This window comes from Hemiscyllium ocellatum, chromosome 36 (genome assembly GCF_020745735.1).
Source record: "Hemiscyllium ocellatum isolate sHemOce1 chromosome 36, sHemOce1.pat.X.cur, whole genome shotgun sequence".
NCBI classification, from domain to species: Eukaryota; Metazoa; Chordata; class Chondrichthyes; order Orectolobiformes; family Hemiscylliidae; genus Hemiscyllium; species Hemiscyllium ocellatum.
Window position 1 is genome coordinate 40436581 of NC_083436.1, and position 25075 is coordinate 40461655.

Sequence of the window (25075 nt, forward strand, 5' to 3'; positions counted from 1 at the left end):
CTGTGTGTGAAATCTCTTCATGACTTGTGCACAAAGGGGCAAAAATTGTATAAATATTAGAATCAAGATGGGTGGCGCTGGAAAAGCACAGCAGGTCAGGCAGCATCCGAAGATCAGAAGAATCGATATTTCAGACACAATCCATTCATCAGGATTCCTGATGATGGGCGTATGCCTGAAACATCGACTCACCTGCTCCTCAAAGGCTGTGCTTTTCCAGCACCACCCTTTTCAACTCTGACTCTCCAGCAGTCCTCACTTTCTTGTAATGGTAAGAATATTGTAGGTTATGCTATGGTGGTCAATTTAATTTTCACAAGGAGATAACTAGGGTTAAAGTGCTTTCATTTAAGCAGTAATGAACATTTGCATTAAAAGGCAAATGATCTTAGATAAGGGAAGTAACGACTGTCAGGTGGATTTGAAACGTTAATGGGACTATCACCCGGCCTTGCCTGACATGGTTCTGGATTTTGAATATTTCAGATCTCCAACTCAATATCATTGCAGTCATATCATCATAACAGCTTCAGGATTATGATAAAGTTTCTTGGACATCCAACAATATACAAATAATCCACAAAGCCTCTTGATTTACTACACTAAATGTCTGGTGAATGAATGCAGTGATGAACCCCTGATGTTGTTCTTGACATTTGTCATCAAGTTGGCCACGAAGGCCATGCTAGTGGTTCCTCTGGAAGCTGAGCTGCGTCTCTGGCATAATTTTTCCAGCCACAGGCAGTAGGAAATTCAAGAGAATGCCAAGTATTAGGATTGTCCCTGATTTGTACAATAGGGAAATAATTTAATAGTTCCCACAGCATGATTTATCTTCATTCATAAAAATAGTTACAATTGTCATAATCCTGAAATCAGTGGTTGGTAGAGGCGGGGCAAGGGGAGGGGACATTGGGGCTTCCTTTACCACTCAGACACACTGAGTACTCAGAGTCCTGACCTGAGCAAACGCCTACCAGTTTTAAAGGACTTCAGCTCATAAAGCACCCACATGTCAGGCATTGTTGTCTACACACGCCTTTAAAAGAGGCAGGAGGAGTTGAGAATATAACAAAGTACTGAAGATGCTAAAAGCAGAAAATGCTGGAGAAACTCAGCAGGTCTTGCAATGACTGTAGAGAGAGAAAGAGAATTGACATTTCAAGACCTGAATGACGACTTGGGGTGAGTTGAACATCCCGTTAAGAATGGCAGTCCCAATGGTTGGGATTTATAATGAGAAGTGCAATGTGTAAAACCAAGGAAATTCAGATAAACCATCAAAAACCATTGGGTCTCATCTGGCCAATTCTGGACATCACCACTTAGGAATGACTAAGTCTTTGAGGGGGCGCAGAAAATATTAATGCAAATTTTTTCAAGCCTTGGGGCATCCCAAATATGTTTTGCAACAAAGACGTGTTTTTTATGTGTTGTCTGAAATGTAGGAAATACAGCAACCCATTTGTGACATAAAGCTCCCACAAGCAGCAATGAGATGATGAACAGTTCAGCTTTTTTGTGGCATTGATTGAGAGATAAATATTGGCCCTGAACACCAGGTCGAACATCCATCAGCTGCTTCACATGAGAGGGTAGATGGAGCATCAGTTTCATATCTCATCAAAAGGACAACATCTCTGACAGCAATGCGGTTAACTCCTAACTACTCTCTGGACAGTAAAGGTTGCCTGGCCAGTGATACCCTCATCTCATGAATGAATACAAAAAAAAACTTGAATTTTAAAGCCACAGGTGCCACTGGGGGATTTGAACCCATGTACCCCAAGGATTAGACTGGGTCTTTGGTTCAGTGACTACAGTATACTACCATCTCACCTGAAAAAGGATTTAGATGATAGGGTGGTTTGGTCTTTCCAGTCTGATTGTGAGCTTTTCTCGCAGAGGGTGGTGTGTGTATGAAATGAACTGCCAGAGGAAGTGGTGGAGGCTGGTACAATTACAGCATTTAAAAGACACCTGGATGGGTATATGAATAGGAAGAGTTTAGAGCGATATGGGCCAAGTGCTGGCCATATGGGGCTAGTTAAAGCACAGCAGGTCAGGCAGCATCCAAGATTAGGATAGGATGTCTCGTTGGCATAGCCGAGTTGGATCGAAAGGTCTGTTTCCGTGCTGTATAGTGCAATTAATATGACTCTAACTCTTGTAGTTATCCTGCTTCTCACTTGTACCAGTTAATATTGTGTTGACCTTGATGAGAGCAGAAAGGAGAGGAAATCAAAGGAAATTGCTTCGGTCTTCCAAGTGAGAGGCTGGGAAAAGTCAGCAAGTTTTTAATGCTAAGATCTTGGAAACATAATGGTTGGAGAGATAACAATCAACAAAATAGAGAAGACTTCTGGATAAACGTTCTCTCGTATTTCTGCTTTGTCAGATGAAGTTGGTGAGGAGTTTGATGGCAGACGTTAGAGGGGTGAATTAGAAGGAAATCCAGTTTAAAACTGTCCAGGTTCCTAACCTACCCTGGCGACATTGAATTTTCTGAACTTTAACTTGCTCAACTGGTTCTCTACCATGGGGGAAAAGAAAGTAAACTTAGGGAATGGCTCACTGAACATCACACCTGGGTCCACAGGGGTTGATGGCACCTTCCAGTCACTGCCCATTTCAATTCCCCCAACCACTCCCTTTCCGACATTACCATCCTTGGCCTCCTTCATTGCCAAAACCACAGCTCCTATTGGAGGAACAACACCTTATCTTCCACCTGGGCACTCTACAGCCAGAGATCCCAACATTAACTACTCCAATTTCAAGTAACCTTCCTTCCATCCCCTGTTTCCCTTCCCAACCCCTCCCCTTCCCTTCCACTGCTTCCTGCCACCAACTGGATTCATTCCTCCCATTGACCAACTAGGTCATACCCTCTAACTGTCTTCACCTTTCCCCAATTCACCACCCTATCCCTGCCACCCCCTTAATCTTCAGCTCCCCCAACAATTACCCCCAGTCCTGAAAAAGGGTTACACCTGAAATGTTGGCTTCTGCACCTCCTGATGAAGCCTGGTTTACTGTGTTCTTCCAGCCTCCTGCCTATCTACAGTTGGACACTGTGGCAAGGACACCCAGTCAATATCAGCGGAATCTTGAGTTCTGATGAAAAGTCACTGAATTTGAAACATTAACTGTGCTTTCTCACCACAGATGCTGCCAGATCTGCTGAGTTTCACCAGTGATTTCTGCTTTTATTTCTAACAATTTCTCTGCTTTAAAAAAAATTCATTTGAGGTATGTAGGTGTCACTGGCTGGTCCAGTGTTTATTGCCCATCCCTAGTTGCACTTCAGAAGGTGGTGATGAGCTGTCTTCTTGAAGTGCTGCAGTCTACCTTATACTCTTCCATCAATTGTTTCTAACAGGACAGAAAGAAGCCCTTCTGCCCATCATGTCTGCACCAGTCATCAAGCTTCCATCTGTTATAATCCCATTTTCCTGCATTTGGCCCTTTAGTTTGATATGTTCTCCTAATTTTCATTAAAGTTACCTTTGCTTCTTCATTTAAATTTTAGATTTCTTTAGATTATCTTTAGGTTTAGACTTTATTGTCATGTGTACTTAAGAACAGGAGTACAGTGCAACATTTTCAATGTCACCACACAAGCCACCATCTTAGGTTCAAATACCTAGGTACAAAAACTTAAGAACAAGTTAGAAAGAAGTCGGAACAAAGTTAAGAGATATAGTTACTCTTATCTGTTCCTTTTTAAGTCATTGTGTGTCCAAAGATAGCAACTGTGGTTAAGAAATAACACATAGGAGCAGAAATTAGGCCATTCAGCCCATCGTGTTTGCTCTGCCCTTTAGCCTGAAATGTCAACTTCTCCACCTTTAGATGCTACCGAGCTTGCTGTGTTCTCCCTGCTTGCTGCTCGTCTATCTTGGATTCCAGCAGCAGCAATATTTTTTGTCTCCGCCCTTCAATCATGGCCGATAAGTTTCTTGACCCCTTTCTCCCACTTTCTCCCCGTAATTCTTGATCCCTTTGACAATTCTATCTCCATCTTAAATATACTCAATGACCGAGCCTCCACAAACTTTTATGGCAGTGAATTCCAAAAGTTAAGTTTAGAATGCATTCAGAATATGAATATATCTTACACCTAATCAATTGTAAATATTTTGTGAATTTATAATTTCAAACTATTGGTCGGATTTGAATGCTAAAATGTGGAAAATTTTAGAACAAGTTGCACAACACCATTTCTTTGGGATAAAGTTTAAAGGCAGCACGGTGGGTCAGTGGTTATCACTGCTGCCTCACAGCACCAGGGACCTGGGTTCCATTCTAGCCTCGGGCGATTGTGTGGAGTTTGTACATTCTCCCTGTGTCTGCGTGGGTTTCCTCTGGGTGCTCCAGTTTCCCCTCACAATCCAAAGATGTGCAGGTTAGGTGAATGGACCATGCTAAATTGCCTGTATACTTCAGGGGTGTGTAGGTTAGGTGCATTAGTCAGGGGTAACGTAGAGTAATAGGGTAGGGGAATGGGTCTGGGTGGGATACTCTTCAAAGGGCCAGTGTGGAATTGTTGGGCCAAATTGTCTGTTTCCACACTATTGAGATTGGATGAAAATTGTTATTAGGAAGGATTTCACTCTTTTTGTTGTCTTTATCCAATCTAAAGATGATGTGTGGGTGCCAGTGTTGGTTAAAAATCACACAACAGCAGGTTATAGTCCAACAGGTTTATTTAGAAGTATGAAGGAGCAGCGGTCCAAAAGCTAGTGCTTTCAAATAAACCTGGTGGGTATAACCTGGTGTTGTGTGATTTTTAACTCAATCTAAAGATGAATACCTAGATTAGTTCACTCAGTTGGTAGATGGGTATGAGCAAAACAAAGTAGGAAAGGCCATTGTTTGAAGGGGAGGTTACATTGACAATGGTCCAATTTAGCTCCATTGCCGGAGATTGCCGAAGTGTAGGTGATGAAACGAGGAGTCCGGGGTCCGGAGATTGCCGAAGCCTTGCTGTTGCCGGAGATTGCCGAAGTGTTGCTGCTGCTGAGAGCCCGGAGCCCGAGACTGGTCTGTCAGTCATTGGAGACGCGCCGAAGGAGCGAGAGCCAAAAGTGGGGGAGGTGGAGAAGGAGGAGGAAGGGGGGACTTTTAACCCATCACTGCAAACAACCTCCAGTGCTCCCGTGTGAAGTGGGAGCAGAGCAAGAAAGAAGCATTCAGCAGCGACTGAAGATCATTGCCAGAGATTAAAGCAGGGCAAGCGGAGAGTGCAGGAGTTTGCAGTGAAGGTACCTGTGTGTGTTTAAATGTGTGTGTATATGTGAGATCCACAAACATATCAAAAAGTAAAAGGAGGCGCTCGTTCGCTACGATCCTGCCAAGTGCTGTACAGGAGAATATTGCCACAAAATCCATTTGAGGTTTTAAGAAAATACTACCAAAGGATTAACAATGATTCCATTGCTATGGTTAAATTTAGAATGCTTTCAAATTATGAATATATTTTAAACGTAATAGATTATAAATATGTTGTGAATTTATAACTTGGAAATATTGTTAAGTTTGAATGCTAAAATGCAGAGACTTTTTAGGACAAGTTGCACAACACCTTATCTTTGGGACAAAATTGTCTTCAGGAAGGATTTCACTCTTTCTGTTGTCTTTGTCCAATCTAAAGATGAACACCTAGATTAGTTCACTCAGTGGGAAGTTTTCAATTCTTGTTGAGTTTTTTTTGTCTCAAAAGTCTCGTTCGCTATTCATTCTCTTCAATACGTTTGTGACTGTACACACTCGGAATTTCTGTGATACTTTATTTTAATAAGTGGAGAGATTAGTCAGAACCACTGTCAAAAAAAATCCAACGTGACTGAACAGCTCAGTTGGAGAAAAGTCCAAGAAATTTCTTCTGTCACCCAACGTACTGCTCCTTCCATTCATCCACGACGTATTCATCTAAACCATCTCAGAAGAAAATCAACTATTTGATTTTTTTCACTTCAAATACTGGAATAGTGGAATATGATTGGATTTTTGTCATATTTATTCATAAAACAGGAACTAACTTTGTTAGGCATACTGTTGTAATAATTCAAAAGTCAGGATTAAATAATACATTTGTTGAAATGGTTTATGTTGACTGAGATGTAGCAGCCAAAACCACTACATTTCCATTTTCAACTAGTGTCTTGCCTGTCCAGTGAACAATGTTGTACTTATTTCCACTACAAGTCTTTCCTGCAGTACCTCTGAGCTTACCAATAACACTATCAGGACAAAACACATTACAAATAGATACAATATCAGTAAAACTCCAGTGTGGATAGTAAAACAGGTTAATTGATAATTAAAATATTTTAAATAACGGATTGTTTCTTATCTGTTAAAAGAGTGCAGGAGTTGGAAGTGATTGAAAAGAACAAAAATAGTGTGAATGAGCCATTGCCTCCAATATCCAGAGTACGTGCTGTTTAAAAAAAAGTGACAATGCTTTGGATTTTCTTTTTACAAAGAATGGGAAATAACTGGGTGTCCCAGATACACGCTGGTCATCCGTTGATTGATGAAGACTGAGTTGTGTGGAATTACACAAACACTCGGGGACTGCAATTTAAAGTGGTTTACCATTCACAGCCATTATGTCTTTTTTGAGTGCTTCTTATCCTGGTAATTCATGAATACCAGTCATTTTCTGATTGTATTTTTAAAGATATCCATCTACAGTCAATTCCATTCATCTTCTTAGCTGGCTGTAAAAGGTCCCATGGGGTGCTTTCCCCCAGTGTAGTGAGATATTTTACTTCCACCTGAGAAGACAGACAAAGCTTTCATCTGAAATCGGGACACCGACAGAGAAGTGTGCTGCATTGCGACATATTAATTTATTGAAAATATGATACTGTACATGTAATGAAAGTAAGAGAATCCGGAACTTAATTTTTGCCATTGACTCATAGATACACTTATGAAAAGTTATTACTTTAAATAATTGAATTGGAAATGGAACATTCCACAGAAAAGGCATATTTTTTTACCCTCGATTTTTTTTGGAATGCACAAATATGCTGTATGCATTGCATTCTATTTGTCTCAATGCATAGTTCAATTAATCAAAATTGACATTTCCTTGCAATCTGTGTTGACTAACTCTGTTAGTCACACCTTTCGTACATTCACTAATCTTATTCCACTTTGTAGGCTCGAGTAACTTAGTTAGGAGAGATATGAGTCGAATTGTTCCATAGTTACTTTCTTAAATCCTTTTCTGCCATTGTGAATGCTGTGTAGTCCAGCTTGATGTATTCAGGGTAAATCTGGCACCCAAAACTTAAAGATAAAGTTCATGCTATTTTCATGTAAAAATTGCTCATAAATTACCATGATAAATGAGGAGAACAGAGAACAGCACAGCACAGGAACGGGCCAGTTGGTCCACGATATTGATCCGAACATGACGCCAAATTAAACTCATCCCTTCTGCCTGCACTTGGTCAATATTCCTCAATTTCCTGCATATTCATGTGCTTATCTAAAAGTCCCTCAAACACCCCTATCATATCTGGCTTTAGATGTGTGCAGAAAGGTGTGCAGAATGTAAGAGTTCAATTTTCTTTTTCCACTAAAAATGTCCTTGCTTTCCTGATTTAGATTTTTTTTGAATGATTGTTTGCGAGACTGTTCCTTTAGAGAAATGGCCTACATTCAGAATGAATTTCATTTTCAAATACACATTAGCAACTTTTGTTTGCTAATTCTCTCAAAGTCGATTTATTTAAGATTGCTCAGGCTGAGTTGATATTTCGCAATGTATACTGCATCGTTTGTCAACTGTTGTATTGTATCAGAGTACCTTTTATTAAAATGGGACCAAATACCACATTTAGAGTCAATCTACAAACATTTGTTTCCTGTTATCAGGCATTTTTGTACCCATGGGTTGTACTTGATGTCTGATTCCCCTCTTTGTTGCTGATCCTTTTTAATGTGTTTTCTTTTACTGTTCAATCACATCCTTTCTGTACTTATATTGCAACTCCTAATTTCCATAAATAGTTATGAGCTGGGCTATTGCCAGTACTTTGTGTAATACAGGAGGGAAACAAATATTTAACTAAATTGTTATTATTTTTGCTTAAGGCTACTGATTAGAGTGATACCAGTAGTTATCTGGAGGGAGGTGAACAAGTATGATTGTTGCGGAAGAGATATCATTCTGATAATGTCACTATACTAATGTAATCCAGAACCTCAGGCTAATGTTCTTGGGACATGGAAGATGGTGAAATTTGAATCCATTAAGAATCTGGAATTGAACAAGAAAGTTGGTTTAATGTAATCATTGTTCATCAAAATCGAAAGACCTGCAGATGCTGGAAATCAGAAACAAAGCCAGAAAATGTTGGGAAATCTCAGTAGGTATGAAAAAGAGACACAGGACCTAAAATGGTAACTCTGATTTCTCTCCACAGATGCTGCCAGCCTTACTAAGCTTTTCCAGCAATTTCTGTATTTGTAATCATTGTTCATTGGTGTTTAAAGAAAACTAAAGGTTCCCTAATGTCCTTTAATGAAAAAAAGCTGCTGTCCTTAACTTAACATGTGACTCCCGACACACAGCGATGGGGTTCATACTTAACAGTGCTTTGAAACAGTCTAATAAGCCACTCTGTTCAAGGGAAATTAGTGTTAGCCAGCAAGTGCTGACCTTGTCAGTAACACTCAAAGACCAAAGAAAATCTGAAGTAGTTTCTACCTATGTACCTGACATATATGGATTGAAGGAGAAAGTGAGGACTGCAGATGCTGGAGATCAGAGCTGAAAATGTGTTGCTGGAAAAGCGCAGCAGGTCAGGCAGCATCCAAGGAGCAGGAGAATCGACGTTTCGGGCATGAGCCCTTCTTTATGTATGGATTGAAGTTAACAAATTAAATTTTGTGTCTCACTGCCAATCAGCATACCTGTTGAAATATTGAAATGGTCATCTCTGACCAGATTGCTGCAGTGAAATTGACTCAACCTTTGCTGGGGATGCGGGCGGGGGAGAGGAAAGGTGGTTGGTCAGTGGGGGATGGGGGCAGATGGTAATAAAAAATATAATTATTCAAGAACAAAATATGAGCTACCACATGATGGTTGCTGAGGAAGTAAATGCATTTATACTTGTAATTAGCAATCCATACCAGGTGATGCATCAGAGTGAATGAGGTTGGAGATGGGAGTATAAGATGAATAGTTAAAAAATAAGACTTCATTCGATATGTTGTCGTTTTCAACTTCTGGAAATCCCGAAGCACTTTACAGTAAGGTGAGGAGAGTAAGGAATGATGCATTGAGCCTGCAAACATTTAGACTCTGAAACTAAGCCCCAATTCTGATTAGTGCGGGAATTTTGCATGAGGATTCTGGAAAGAATAATTTTTTTAAAAGGCAGCCGGTCGTCACAGGGCAGTTTGAACTGATTATCACATGCTATCTATAAAGAAAAAAAACATCTCTGTGAAATATAATGTATTGGTTGTACAAGTGTAAAAATAGGTATCTCAATGTTTGGTCATCATAAAAAAAATTCACGTGAAGTTATAAAAATATTTTGCCCTCTAGTTGAAATCCGACTGAAAACATTTGAAATAGGTTCTCACTGTTTCTCAATGTAGGCACAAGATAAGGTGCAATATAAATGCGTGATGTTTCTTACTTATGTTTTAGCTAATGAGGTAGTAAAATCTGATTTTAACTACTTTTCTTTATTTCCAATCTGATTTTTATGAAGTTTAGCCTTTGCAAGCCTGTTCCTAGGTGCTGGATATAAATAGTTATGTTGGCAATGATATTATTATTGTTGGCTAAAGTCTGGTTCGGACTAGACCGAAACAGCAGTCATGGTTACAGTGATTAGCATTTATTTTATAATGTGTAGAAATTGAGATTATACTTAGTACAGTAAAACTTAATTTTTTTTATTATCAAATTATTTGGTAACACTGCATGTTTGCTCTCAGTAGTTTAAGTATTAGCACAGAATCCATGTAATTGTACAACCTCAATTAATTTGAAGGTGTCAAAATCATTGATTGTGAAGTTTATTTTGTGACCTGTCTGGAATAAAAATGTCTGGAATGTATTGAACCCTTGTTGTGCACAATGTTGCTATGTTAATGAGAAAACCCTTAATATTTATTGTAGCATGAAGGATTATAACTAAGTGTCCTGTCTGCCCTCTCAGGTGTCTACAAAATATCCCTTTGCACTATTTCAGAATCCCAGCCAGGGCTTTGCTGTTTGCAGTTTTGTTTCTAAGTCAGAAGGTTGTGAGATCAAATTATTCACGGAAACTTGCACCAGAATCCAGGGAGGGAGTGCTGCCCAGTAGAAGGTGCAGTACTTTGAATGAGATGTAAAACTGAAACCAAATCTGCCCTCTCAAGGGAATGTTAAAATGACGCAGTGGAACTATTTTGACGAAGAGGTGAGGAGCCCTCCCAAGTGTTTGGACCAATATTTATCCCTTACCTCACATAGAATTACGAAATGGTTCTGTATAGAAAGAGGCGATTGAGCCCATTGAGTTTGTGCCAAACAAAAGCAGCAGTTGTTTCGGGGAGCTTGGTGGGTTCAAACTAGCTGCTGGGGGTGGGGAATGAAGTTGAGGGGAGGGGAGGCCTACATTACATGGTTAAAAGTATCTCAGTGGCTTTAGAGTTCTGAGGTTGTGAACAGACTACTTATGAAATGTCTCTTCTATAATGGGATTGTTGGGTCCTGTGAATGTATACATTCATTGGATGGGATATGTGGCCATGTTAGACTACATTCTAATGAAAATCAGACAGAAATGGCGACTGTTACAAATCCACGGTTGCTGTAGGTAACTTCTCAGCTTCAGTGGCGTCAGACTTTTCCATAAATGGTTTGTGCGTTTACTTTTACAGAGATGAATATGTACTCCCTTATATTCACTGGAGTGATAGTGAGACCCAGGAATGTAATGATAAAACTTGAACTTGGTTAAATGTCTTTTGCACAAGTGTTATCTCAATTAACAAAAAAGATAGACTTGCATTTATAAATTATCTTTCATCACCTTGTGCATCCCTAAGTGCCTATACTAATTCAGTACTTTAAAAGTGTAGTCACTGTTAAAACTTAGAACATATCACAGACAATTTTGATGAACTCCAGGCTCCCACAAACAGCAGTGAGATAAATGGTAACGAGATCATCTGTTTTAAGTGTTTCCTGAGGAATAAGTACTTGCCAGGAATTTAGGAATACACCCTACCTTCTTTGACTGCATTCAATTCTGATCTTCCCTGCTATAGAAAGGACGATGTGAAATTTGAAATGATTCAGAAAAGATTTACAAATATGTTGCCAGTGTTAGAGGTTTTGAGCTATAGAGAAAGGTTGTTTTTCCTGGACCATCAGGGGTTGTGGGGTGACCTTATAGAAGTTTATGAAATCACGAGGGGCATGGATAGGGTAAATAGACAAGATCTTTTCCACAGTTAGGGGAGCCCATAATTAGAGGCATAGGTTTAAGGTGAGAGGGGAAAGATGTAAAAGGGACCTAAAGGGCAACTTTTTCATGCAGAGGGTGGTGTGTGTATGGAATGAGCTGTCAGAGGAAGTGGTGGAGACTCATACCATTGCAACATTTATCAGGCATGTGGATGGGTGTATGACTAGGAAGGATTTAGACAGAAATGGGCCAAAGGCTGGCAAATGAGACTAGATCAAATTTGGATATCTGGTTGACATGGATGAATTTGACAGAAGGATCTGTTTCTATGTTGTACATCTCTATGACTGGTGTGTTGGGCTTGTTTTTGTCTGCTTGAGAGGGGGTTTCACTTTAATATTCCATCAACGTCTTTGACAGTGCTGCACTCCTTCCACACAGCACTAAAATGTCAGCATAGATTATGAACTCCAGCCTTGGATGTTCCCATTATGCCAAATCAGTGAAATCAATGTGGATTGCTAGCTACAATCATCCAACCATGAGGTGCAGAGGAAAACTGGATTGTTGTTCCATTCCTGATTCTATTCTGTACCCTCTACTTAAAATGCACTTATTTAGATATTGGCAAAGGGTAGGAGTGGGCTCGGCTATAAGTTTCTCACTGTAATACAGTAGATTGCTGATATATGTTGTCAAGTCTCCCACATGAAAAACTGCGACTTGAACGAGTTGTTGGAGGGTTTTATGTTGAATGAGTAGGTACAGCCAAACAAAGATTCAATGTTTGAGAACCAATGCTTTTTAAAAATTCATTCATGGGATGTGGACATCCCTGACTAGGGATTTATTGCCCAATCCTAATTGCTCAGAGGACAATTAAGAGTCAGCCAACGTTGCTATGGTATTGGAGTCACTATTGGGCTAGGCCAGGTACAGATTTCCTTCCTTGAAGGGCATTAGTGAACCAGATGGGTTTTCCCAACAGTCAACAATGGTTTCATGGTCATCATTAGGCTCTTATTTCCAGATTATTACTGAATTCAAATGCCACCATCTGTCATGGTGAGATTTGAGCCCAGGTCCAACAGAACATTACCTTAGTCTCTTAATTAATGATCTAGTGATAATACCACTAGGCTACTGGCTATTTTCAGACATAACCGTACTCGGGCAGTATGCAGAATGTCCATTCTTAGGATGAAGGGCTAATTGTATGAGGGAAGGTTACACAGAGTGGATTTATATTCATTGGAAATCAAAAGGATGAAAGATGATTTTATTGAAATATAGAGTCATGAAGTCTTACATCATGGAAACAGACCCTTCAGTCCAACTCATCCATGCTGACCAGACATCCCAACGTGGCCTAGTCCCATTTGCCAGTATTTGGCCCATATCCCTTAAACCTCATAAATGCCTCTTAAATGTAGTAATTGTACCCAACTCTGCCACTTCCTCTGGCAGCTCATTCCATACACGCATCACACTCCTCATGCACATGTTAGCTCTCAGGTCCCTTTTAAATCGTACCCCTCTCACCCGAAACCTATGCCCTCCAGTTTTGGACTCCCCCACCCTAGGAAAAGACCTTGTCTATTTACCCTATTCATGCCCCTCATGATTTTATAAACCTCTATAAGGTCATCCCTCAGCCTCTGCTGTTCCAGAGTAAAATAGCCCCAGTCAATTTAGCACCTCCCTAAGCTCAAACCCTCCAACTCTGGCAACATCCTTGTCAATCTTTTCACAAATTTAGCAAAGTCCTTCCGATAGAAGGGAGACCAGAATTGTATGCAGTATTCCAAAAGTGGCCTCAACAATGTCCTGCACAGCTGTAACATGACTTCCCAACTCCTATACTCAATGCTCTAACCAGTGAATGCAAGCACACCAACTTCTCCTTCATCACCCTGCCTGCCTGCTACTCCACTTTCGAGGAACTATACACCTGCACCCCAGGTCACTGTCTTTTTCAATATCCCTCAGAACCCTACCATTAACCATGTATAGGTCCCACCCTGGTTTACCTTAACAAAATTCAGGGAGACAGAGCTGACATGGCGGGCTGAATGGCCTACATTTGTACCATAACGGTTCTACATGGCTATCAGGAAAACATGAATAAATGGAGACTCTTTACTCTAAAGATGGGATGAGTAAGTGGTGATCTGACAGAGATCTTTAAAACTGTGACAGGCACAGCAGACAACAAAAAAAAAATCCACTTGGGAGACAATAATAAGAAGTCATAATATTAGATTGCCATTGTTATATCACAAAGGGAATTGAAGAAACTTTACCCAGAGAGTGATAATAGTGTGAAGCTCATTGCCAAGGGAAGTGGTTAGGGTAAATGGCATAGCTATATTACAGGGACTGATGGTTAACTATATGAGGGAGGAACACACAGAAGCTTATGTTGATCGTGTGAGATAAAATAAGATGGGAGGAGGCTTGTGTGGAGCATAAGGACTAAAATAGAAAGACCGTGTGTGGAATGGACTGCACATCCTGTGGGGGTGGCATGGTGGCTCAGTGGTTAGCACTGCTGCCTCACATTACTCCTATACCAGGTTTGATTCCAGACTTGGGTGACTGTGTGGAGTTTGCACATTCTCCCCGTGTCTGCATGGGTTTCCTCCAGGTGCTCCGGTTTCTTCCCGCAGTCCAAAGATGTGCAGACTGGGTGAATTGGTCATGCTAAATTGTCCATTGTGTTCAGGGACATGTAGGTTAGGTGCGTTAGTCAGGGGAAATGTAAAGTAGTAGGGGAGTGGGTCTGGGTGGGATACTCTTTGAAGGGTCAGTGTGGAATTGTTGAGCCTAATGGTCTGTTTCCATATCATATGGATTCTATGAGATTAAAAAAAAACTTCCAAGATAACAATCATTAATGCTGTTCCCACTTGAGGTTTGCGATTATAATCTAGAAGGGATCAAAGAAGCTTGTGGGACCTTCAAAATGTTGGCTTTAGCAATGTAGAAGTCTTTTTGAATCCTTCAGTAGAGGAGTCCACAGACTGTGATCCTTGGTTTGGTCACTGACAGAGCAGTCAGCACCTCTGAAGATCCGAGCACTGCTTGCAAAACAAAGCTTTTCACTGTACTTAGGTGCATGTGAATAAAATCAATCAATCAAATCACAAAGTTATCAATTTATCGACTTAACTACTTAAAACATATTTAAAAATTTGCCATCACTGATAAGAGAATACGTTTGTGCCAGGTAATCTTTGCAATTATTAGAATCTAGGTCAAAGAGTGTGGTGCTGGAAAAACACAGCAGGTCAGGCAGCATCCGAGGGGCAGGCGAGTCTATGTTTCAGGCATAAGCCCTTCATCAGGAATCAAGCTTATGCTGGAAACGTCGATTCACCTGCTCCTCAGCTGCTGCTTGACCTGCTGTGCTTTTCCAGCATCACCTTTTTCGTCATGGAACTTCATTAAAGTCACACCCAAAGGTACAGGTGAATTAAAACAAATTATGGTAAAATACCCTTTACCCCTAATAGAAGGAATAGGGGTAGCACGGTGGCTTAGTGGTTAGCACTGCTGTCTCACAGCGCCAGGGTCCCAGGTTTGATTCCAACCTCGGGTGATTGTCTGTGTGGAGTTTGTACATTCTCCCTGTGTCTGCGTGGGTTTCCTCCGGGTGCTCCGGTTTCCTCCCCCAATCCAAAGGTGTGCAGGTTAGGTGAATTGGCCATGCTACATTGTCCGTAGTGTTAGGTGCATTAGTCAGAGGGGGGGTGGGTTACTCTTCGGAGGGTCAGTGTGGACTTGTGGGGCTGAAGGGCCTATTTCCACACTGAAGGGAGTCTAATCTAATCTACTTGATAATGTGGCAGAATATTAGAGTTTACGAAATTTATTTCAGAATGCAGGGCTGTTCCTAAAAGCACAGAAAAAGTTCAGGTTAGCAGTCAGACACTTCTGAAGAAGGGTCACTGGACTCGAAACGTAATTCTCTTTTTCTCTCTCTCTCTCCACAGATGCTGCCAGACCCACTGAGTTTCTCCACCAATTTCTGTTTTTGTTTGAATCCGACACTTTTAGTGGATTGTGCAATCTCTGACACCCACTTAGAGGTGCGGGTTCCTGTCCAAACCCTTTCCAAAAGAGAGGCTTGACTGCTCATTATGAAGGCTGTTTGTATTCTATATATCAATTCGTTTGGAAATTCACCTTTGCTCCCCCTTTCATTGTTTACCTATTTTCTCCCAGTTAGTTTTTCCCAGCCATGCCTTTTCTCACTTCTGTCCCAACACAATCAGTCTCACTTTACTGCATAATATACAACAGAGGAAGCCCCGAGCAGTCATGAGAACTCACCAGTAGAACGTCAATAAAGGCAGCTGCTGGATAACTGAAATAAACACAGACAATGCTGGAGAAACTCAGCATCTGTGACAGTCAAACTAATGCATCAGACTTTTTTTTTTCCACAGCTTGAAGGAGTTTCTTAGTCATGCAGTAAGAGATAGACTTCAAATTTTCGCCAACACAGAACACTACAGGACAGGAACAGGCCCTTCAGCCCATCATACCTGTGCTGGCCATGGTGCCATTCTAAACTAGTCCCATTTGCTTGCACATGGTTCATACCCCTGTATTCTCTGCTGATTCATGTGTCTCTCAAGCTTTGCTGTCATATCTACTTCTGCCACCTCCACTGGCAATGAGTTCCAGACACCTACCACCCTCTGTATAAAAGACTTGCCTTGCACATCTCCCTTAAACCTTCCCCTTCTCACCTTAAACCTATGTCCCCTAGTTGTAGAGTCATAGAGATATACAGCACAGAAACAGACCATTTGGTTAACTTGTCCATGCCGACCAGATATCCTAAATCAATCTCATCCCATTTGCCCATATCATTCATCCCAGCATTTGGCCCACATCTGTCTAAATCCTTTCTATTAATGTACCCATCCATTTTCAAATGTTGCAATTGTACCAGCCTCCACCACTTCCTCTGGCAGCTCATTCCATACACACACCACCCTCTGCATGAAAACTTTGCCCCTTAGGTCCCGTTTAAATCTTTCCCCGCTCATTTTAAACCTATATCCCCTAGTTTTTGATCCCCTAGTTTCCCTTCCCGGGAAAAGTACCTTGTCTACTCACCCTATCCAAGCCCCCTCATGATTTGATAAACCTCTACAAGGTCTCCCCTCAGTCTCCGACGCTCCAGGAAAAACAACCTCTGCCTATTCAGCCTCTCCCTATAGCTCAAACCCTCCAACCCTGGCAACATCCTTGTCAATCTTTTCTGAAGACCCTTTCAAGTTTCACAACATTTCTCCTGTAGCAGGGAGAGCAGAATTGCACACAGTGTTCCAAAAGTGGCCGGAACAATGTCCTGTACAGCTGCAACGTGACCTCCCAACTCCTATACTCTGACCAATAAAGGAAAGCATATCAGAAGCCTTCTTCACTATCCTATCCAGCTGTGACTCCACTTTCAACGAATTATGAACCATCATTCCAATGTTTCTTTGTTCAGCAACGCTCCCCACAATATTACCATTAAGTGTATAAGTCCTGCCCTGATTTGCCTTTCCAAAATGCAGCACCTCGCATTTATATAAATTAAACTCCATCTGCCACTCCTCAGCCCATCTGATCAAAATCCCATTGTACTCTGAGGTAACTTGCCTCGCTGTCCACCACACTTCCTGTTTTGGTGTCATCTGCAAACTTACTAACTATACCTCTGACGTTCACATCAAAATCATTTATATAAGTGACAAAAAGCAGCGGACCCAGGCACTAGTGGTACATCACTAGTCACAAGCCTGCAGCCTGAAAAGCAACTCACCAGCACCAATCTGTCTTCTATCTTCAGGCCAGTTCTGTATCCAAATGGTTACTACTCCCTGTATTCCATATGATCTGACCTTGCCAGCCAGTCTACCATGAGGAACCTTGTTGAACAACTTACTTCAGTCCACTGCTCTGCCTTCATCAATCCTGTTTGTTACTCGTTCAAAAAAAATTAAACAAGCTAGTGAGACATGATTTCCCACACACAATGTCATGTTAACTATCCCAGATCAGTTCTCGCCTTTCCAAATTGATGTAAATCCTGTTTCTCAGGATTCCCTCCAACAACTTGCCCAGCACATTTCCATCCTGAGAGAGAGATTCTGACTATCGACACTATCTACAACTCATGTAATTTTACAGACTTCTATCAGGTCACCCCTCAGCCTCCAATGCTCTGGCAAAACTAATTCAAGTTTGTTCACTTTCTCCTTTTAGTTAATACACTTCAAACGAGGGAAGGCAATGGCCTACTGGTGTTATTGCTGGACTGTTAATCCAGACACCCTGATAATATTCTGGCAAGGAGAAAGTGAGGACTGCAGATGCTGGAGATCAGAGCTGAAAATGTGTTGCTGGAAAAGCGCAGCAGGTCAGGCAGCATCCAAGGAGCAGGAGATTCGATGTTTCGGGCATAAGCCCTTCGTCAGGAAGGCTTATGCCCGAAACGTCGAATCTCCTGTTCCTTGGATGCTGCCTGACCTGCTGCGCTTTTCCAGCAACACATTTTCAGCAATATTCTGGCAACCCAGGTTCAAATCCTGCCACAGCAGATGGTGGAGTTTGAATTCAATAAAAATCTGGAGTTAAGAGTCTAATGCTGAACATGAAACCATTGTCGGATCACTAAATCCCTTTAGGAAAAAAAATTGCCCATCTTACCTGGTCTGGCTTACTGCTATCTCCAGGCCCACAGCAATGTGGTTGACTCTTATCTGCCCTCTGGGCAATAAATGCCAGCCTAACCAATGATGCCCTCATCCTGTGAGTGGGTAAAAAAGAATCTCGGTAAACCTCTTCTGCACCCCCTCCACATCCCTCCTATAGTGTGGTGACAAGAACTGCACACACTGCTCCATAATGTAGCCTAACTGAAGTTCCATACAACTGCAAAGTGACTTGCCAACTTTTATACTCAGTGTCCCGGCGCTGAAGGTAAGCATGCTGTATGCCTTCTTTACCACCTCATCTGCTTGTTGTACCACTTTCAGGGACTCCAAGATCCCTCTTGTTCCTAATATATGTACAACATGCCTTGGGATTCTCCTTAACCTTACTTGTCAAGGACACTTCATGGCCCCTTTTATTCTCCTAATTCCTTGTGTACGTTCTTTCTTGCTTCCTTTCTATTCCTCAAGGATCTTGTCTGATTTCAGTTTCCTATTCCTTACAATTTCCTACCTTAGGTTTTGGACTGGATCTGGCTTTATTGCAGGCTGTGACAGTGTGGGAGCTTCATTATGGGGAACAGCCTGATGTATTAGGGCATAGATTCCAGTCCAGACAGTCTGGTGCTTATAAGACATTTTCCTTTTAATTCATTCACAGGATGTGGGCATCACTGGCTAGGCCAGCATTGATTGCCCATTCCTAATTCCCTCGGTTAAGGGTCAGCCACATTGCTGTGGGTCTGGAGTTACAAGTTAGGATGGTAGATTCCCATCCTCAAAGGGGATTTGTGAACCGGGTGGTTTTTGTTTGACAATTAATATTGGTTTCATGGTCATCAGTAGATTCTTAATTCCAGACTTTTTTTAAAAATTGAATTCAATTCTGCTCTACATGAATTGAATTCAATTCTGACTCCAGACCCACAGCAATGTGGTTAACTCTTAACAATTAGGGATGGGCAATAGATGCTCACCTAGCTAGTGATGCTGTGAATAAATTATATTTAAAAAACTACCATCTCTAACGATGGGATTTGAACCCAGGTCACCTGAACATAAGTTGAGTGTCTGGATTAATTATCTATTAATGCGACTTGGTTATTACTTTCTTAAGCAGTCGCATAATAGACAGGTCTTACCTTCAGTTCTTCCTCCTGTGTCCTAGCCTTAGTAAATTGCATTCAGTCAGTTAGCTGTGTGCCAGCTTATTTGTGTAAATCTGTGGTGTTGTAGACATACAAATTGTTAATGTTGTGAATAAACTTCAAGACATCTGTCCCAACTAGAAGCCGACTCTGTGTAGAGGTTTTGAATCAATCTGCTCAGATGTATTCTGACACACCTTGGAAACAGCACAGTGCAAATTCATCTGAATATTACCAGGGCTGTAAGGGGCCAATTATGAGAAGAGATTACATAAAATAGGCTTTGTGTTCTCTGAAATACAGAAGGATGGGGGGCTGGTGATTTGCTTGAAGTTTTCAGATTTTGAAAGGAATTGCTGCAGTTGTTACAGAGAAATATTTCCCACCGGTGGGAAAGTCTAGAATAAGGAGGTGGGCTCTTACAATCAAAACCATGCCATCTCAAGAAGTTAGAAAGCAGAAGTTCACAGAACAACTGGTAGCATGTGGAATTCTCTCCTGCAAAGAACAGCTAATGTTAGCTCCATTTATAACTTTAAATTTGAGATAAATAGATTTTGCTAGACAATGCACTAGCTACAGAAAAATGGTGGCTATGATTAGATTACTTAGATTAGATTAGATTACTTACAGTGTGGAAACAGGCCCTTCGGCCCAACAAGTCCACACCGACCCGCCGAAGCGCAACCCACCCATACCCCTACATTTACCCCTTACCTAACACTATGGGCAATTTAGCATGGCCAATTCACCTGACCCGCACATCTTTGGACTGTGGGAGGAAACCGGAGCACCTGGAGGAAACCCACGCAGACACGGGGAGAATGTGCAAACTCCACACAGTCTGTCGCCTGAGGCGGGAATTGAACCCGGGTTTCAGGCGCTGTGAGGCAGCAGTGCTAACCACAGGTCAGAAGCTTGGAATCAGCCTCTGGCCAGGCCAGAGTGAGTAACTCACTCGTGAGTCCTTAAAGCCTGTCTACTTTCTGCAAAACACAGGTCAGAAATGTGATGGAACACTCCCCATTGCCTGGATGGGTGCAACATCAACAACACTCAAGAAGCTTGACACCATCCAGGACAAAGCAGCCTGCTTGATTGGTATCACATCCAGAAGCATCCACTCCTTCCACCACCAATACCTAGTGTCAGCAATGTGTACCATTTACAAGATGCACTGCAGAAATACACTGAGGCTCCTCAGCATCTTTGAAATACCCAACCTCTTCCAACTAGAAGGACCATGGCAACAGATTCCCAGGGAACTGTAGAAACCCTAGTTTAGCCTCAAGGAGAGTAATTGGTGCAGTTCTGGCCATATCATTGCATCCTTTCTGTTGTGAGGTAATTATGTAATCGTACTAGAGCAGGTGCAGAGGAGATTTACAAGGATGTCGTCAGGACTGAAAAATTGCAGCCGAAGGATAGAATGACAAGGCTGGGATGGTTCTCCATGGAACAGGGATAGCTTCAGGGGGATTTTATAGAGGAGCACAAAGGTTTGAAGGGCATGGATAAACGGATGAGAAGGGCATATTTACCTGAGGGAGCTCAAGGTAGGTTGGGATGGTACAACTACAAGAAATTAGGGAGAGAAGTAGGACATTAGGCTTGTCTTGCACAGGGGGCAGTGGAGGATAGGATATTGAATGTGTTCAAGGTTGAGTTAGACAGATGTTTGATTGACAAGGGAGTCAAGAGGGTGTCAGGCAGGAAAGTGGAGTTAAGTTTACAAGGTAAAACCAATGACTGTAGACGCTGGAAAACCAGATTCTGGATTAGTGGTGCTGGAAAAGCACAGCAATTCAGGGCTGATGAAGGGCTTTTGCCCGAAACGTCAGTTTTACTGCTTCTCGGATGCTGCCTGAACTGCTGTGCTTTTCCAGCACCACTAATCCTGAAGTTAAGTTTATAACCAGATTAGCCATGGCCCTATTGAATGATAGAGCAGGCACTTGTAATGTTGGTACAATTGACAATGAGACTCCATTACCCATGGGTGAACGTGCAGTTTCTATGAGAAAGAGAGGACTGCAGACGTTGGAGAGTCAGAGTTGTAAAGTGTGGTACTGGGAAAGCACAGCAGGTCAGGCAGCATCCGACGAACAGGAGAGTCGATGTTTCTGGTATAAACCCTTCACTGGGAATGCGGAGGGGGAAGGGTGCTGAAAGATCAGTCCGTTGCTCCTGATGTGGTCTCCTCTGCATTGAAGAGACAGAACGCCAACTTGTGGAATGGTTAAAGGAACATCTCTGGTCACATTCAACAACCAATCCCACCAATGTGACCAACCACTTCAACTCCCCCTCACACTCCCCCAAAGACATGCAAGTCCTGGGCTGCCTCCATCGTCAAACCCAAGCCAGCTGCTGATTGGAGGAAGAACACCTCATCTTCCACCTCGGGACCCACCAACCACATGAAATCAACATCAATTTCACTAGTTTCCTCATCTCCCCTTCCTCCACTTCATTCTAGATCCAACCCTCCAATTTGGCACTGCCTTCCTGAACTGTCCTACCTGTTCATCTTCCTTCCCACCTAACTGCTCCACCCTCCCCACTGACCTATTACAAATTACCCCCCACCTGCATCCACCTGTCACTTTCCCACCTCCCTCCCACCACCCCCACCCTCGTATTAATCTCTCAGTCTCCTTCACCCCCCACATTCCTGACCAAGGGCTTATGCCCATTACGTCAACTCTCCTTCTCCTCGGATGCTGCTTTTCCAATGCCACACTTTTCGACTCTGGATATGCAGTTTCTGTCAATTATCAATAGAAGCTCCCTGCCAAGGTTCCACCTACTCTACTGATGGTCTGCTGCAGGACCATTTCGAGATCTGTGTGACTCCCCCATGTGGTTGCTTCTGACCAGCAGAGACCCAATAGGCTGAATGGCATTTTTCTGTGCTATAGATCTCTGTGACTCTATTACTGTCTTCAGAGTGCTAGTTCTCATGTGACAGGGAAATAGAGTGTAGCGAAAGGGTCAGAAATATATGGAGTATGAGAAAAGAAGGAGATGAAAAACAAGGTGAACAAAGAGAGGAGTTCATGATTTAGAGGAGCCAGTGTTGGATTGGGATGGACACAGTTAAAAATCACACAACACCAGGTTATAGCCTAACCAGTTTATTTGGAAGCACTAGCTTTCGGAGCGCTCCTTCTTTATCAGGTGGTTGTGGAGTAAGACCATAAGACACAAAATTTATAGCAAAAGGTTAGAGAGGAGGGAAGGACTATGGTAAGAGTGAAGAGGAGGAGCTGAAAACAAAGGGGTAGCTAGTGAGTGACAGAAGTTAATGAGAAAAGTGAGACACAAGTGGAGGAGAAAGAGAAACAGTGGTGAAGGATGGATTGACTGAAAGGTAAAAGGCAAGGAAAGTAGGATAGATATGGAGGAGAGAGAGTAACAGTGGAGAAGGAGAGAAGCTTCAATTTGCCAAGCTAAAAAACCCACAATCCCTCCCATCTGGAAGGACAAAGACAGTAAATCCACTGATACACCACCATCTACAATTTCCAATCCAAGTCATACCCTATCCTGACTTTAAACTAAATGGGTATTTCTTCACTGGGGCAAACTCCTGGTGGCCCTACTCCCCGAAGGACCGCAGCAGTTCAAGAAAGTCCCAATCCTGGGTTCAATTCCCGCCTCAGGCGACTGACTGTGTGGAGTTTGCACATTCTCCCTGTGTCTGCGTGGGTTTCCTCTGGGTGCTCCGCTTTCCTCCCACAGTCCAAAGATGTGCGGGTCAGGTGAATTGGCCATGCTAAATTGGCTGTAGTGTTAGGTAAGGGGTATATGTAGGGGTATGGGTGGGTTGCGCTTCGGCGGGTTGGTGTGGACTTGTTGGGCCGAAGGGCCTGTTTCCACACTGTAAGTAATCTAATCTAAAAGTGTTTCATCACTGCCTTCTCCAAGGGCAGGAAGTGATGGGCAATAAACAGTCCAGGCAATAACGCCCACCCTCCTGAAAAAAAGAAACAAAATCTTACTAATAGGCTCCTTAGATAGCGGTAAGTGAGAGTCTGGGAGATCTCTGTCTGCCCAAAACCACGGAATCTGATAATTTTCTTCAAATTTGTTAAGAATTTCAATTGACCGGAATGAACCTTAATTGGAAGCATGTGAGCGTGCCTCCAACCAGCATAATCTCAGTGTTTGTGTCTGTGTGTTAACACACTTAGATTTAAAGCATCTTGAAACTTGTAATAGGTTTGGGATCTTCTCAGCACAGCCTGCCCTAGGCATGGTTATCAGCCTTCAAATCAAAGGCAACAAATGTGTTTGGAGCACATGAGGCATTCAAAGGACAGGAACAGCTTCCTGCAACACGTGAAAGTGAATAAACAGGCCAAGAGAGGCGAAGGAGAAGGGAGCCTGTGTTGATTTGAATCACCAAAGGCTGTTGAAGCATTAAAAACACACTTGTTACAAACTAAGGCTAGCAAGCCACATTTGCTGGCAACAATGCCCTGTAATTTCATGGCACAGTTTTGTGAACCAAATATTTTGTGTTTTTTTCCTCTCTCTCAAAACAAATGCAAATCTAAATGATTACATATACAGTACAGAAAAAAGGCCAAGCAGCCCAATGGGTCTATAATGATGTTTATGAGCTCACCCTGTCAGCATAGCCATCTATTCTTCTTTCTCTCATGTTTGTCCAGCTTCCCCTTAAATGTATACGCGCAACTCAGCTCAATTAATCCTTGCAGCATCAAGTTCCACCCCCACAACAGTTCTCCAATTCAAGAGGTTTCTCCTAACTCCCCTACTGGATTTATTAACAATTATTTCACATGCTAATTCTGGTCTTCCCTACAATTGGAAATATCTTCTCGACATCTACTTTTCAGAACCTTGAAGATTTGATTGCTCCTTTTTGTTCTTATTCTTTAATGGAATATGGATGCCGCTTGCAAGTCCAATATTTGTTACCATAATCCTCTTGAACTAAGTGGTTTGTTGGGAGGGCAGTAAGAGTCAACTGCATTGCTGTGGGAGTCAGATATAGGCCAGACCAGGTAGAGATGGCAGATTTAAGTCCCTAAAGGACATTAGTTAACTAAATGGATTTTAATTTAAAAAAAAAACTCCAATGAACAATAGTGGTTATGGTCACTATACTGAGTCTAGTTCCAGATTGACTCATCGAATTCAAGTTCCATCATCTGCTTTGGTGGTATTTGAACCAACGTCCCCTGAACATTAGTTTGGGGCTCTGAGTCACTAGTGACATGACCAATATGCCACCACCTCCCGACTTTAATATTGCTGCTGCATGTAACTAAGTGTTTTGCAGACAGAAAGAAAACGAGAAACAGGAGACCAGTTTCCAACTCTGAGAAACAGAAGTCACTCCGTCACAATCTGGGGGTAGATAATCTAAGCTTTATTAATGGTATTGGCTAAATCCTCAGGACTGATGCCAAATGTTGATAAACTATTGTCGAGAAATAAACCCTTTAGAATTATTACTGAAATTAAGTACTTAGATAGTTCTCTTCTATATAGAGGGAGCCAAAGTCCCTGAAATTAATTTTATTTTAATCAGACCTATTCTAATGACATGATTTGTCATTGAGGACATCACTACAGGTGCAAACAAAAAGCTCCAGGAACATTGGAATTATGAGATTGAAAAGGTATGAAAATTCCAGACAAATCTAAAACACTTTTGACTATATTAATTCCTAATAAGGAACCAACTACAAATTAATTGCATAGAATTAGCAACATAAAAAGGAAACACAGTTCTTCA

At 41.9% G+C, this 25075-nt stretch overlaps 1 protein-coding gene across 1 annotated transcript in view; it reads left to right on the forward strand.

Moving 5' to 3' along the window:
• The first annotated feature begins 5159 nt into the window (after positions 1-5159).
• bmpr1ba (bone morphogenetic protein receptor, type IBa) overlaps positions 5160-25075 on the forward strand; it is a 504629-nt gene continuing 484713 nt past the window's right edge. Inside the window, exon 1 of the mRNA XM_060851677.1 lies at positions 5160-5267. The gene's annotated coding sequence lies outside the window, so the exon portion shown is untranslated. The remainder of the gene's footprint in view (positions 5268-25075) is intronic.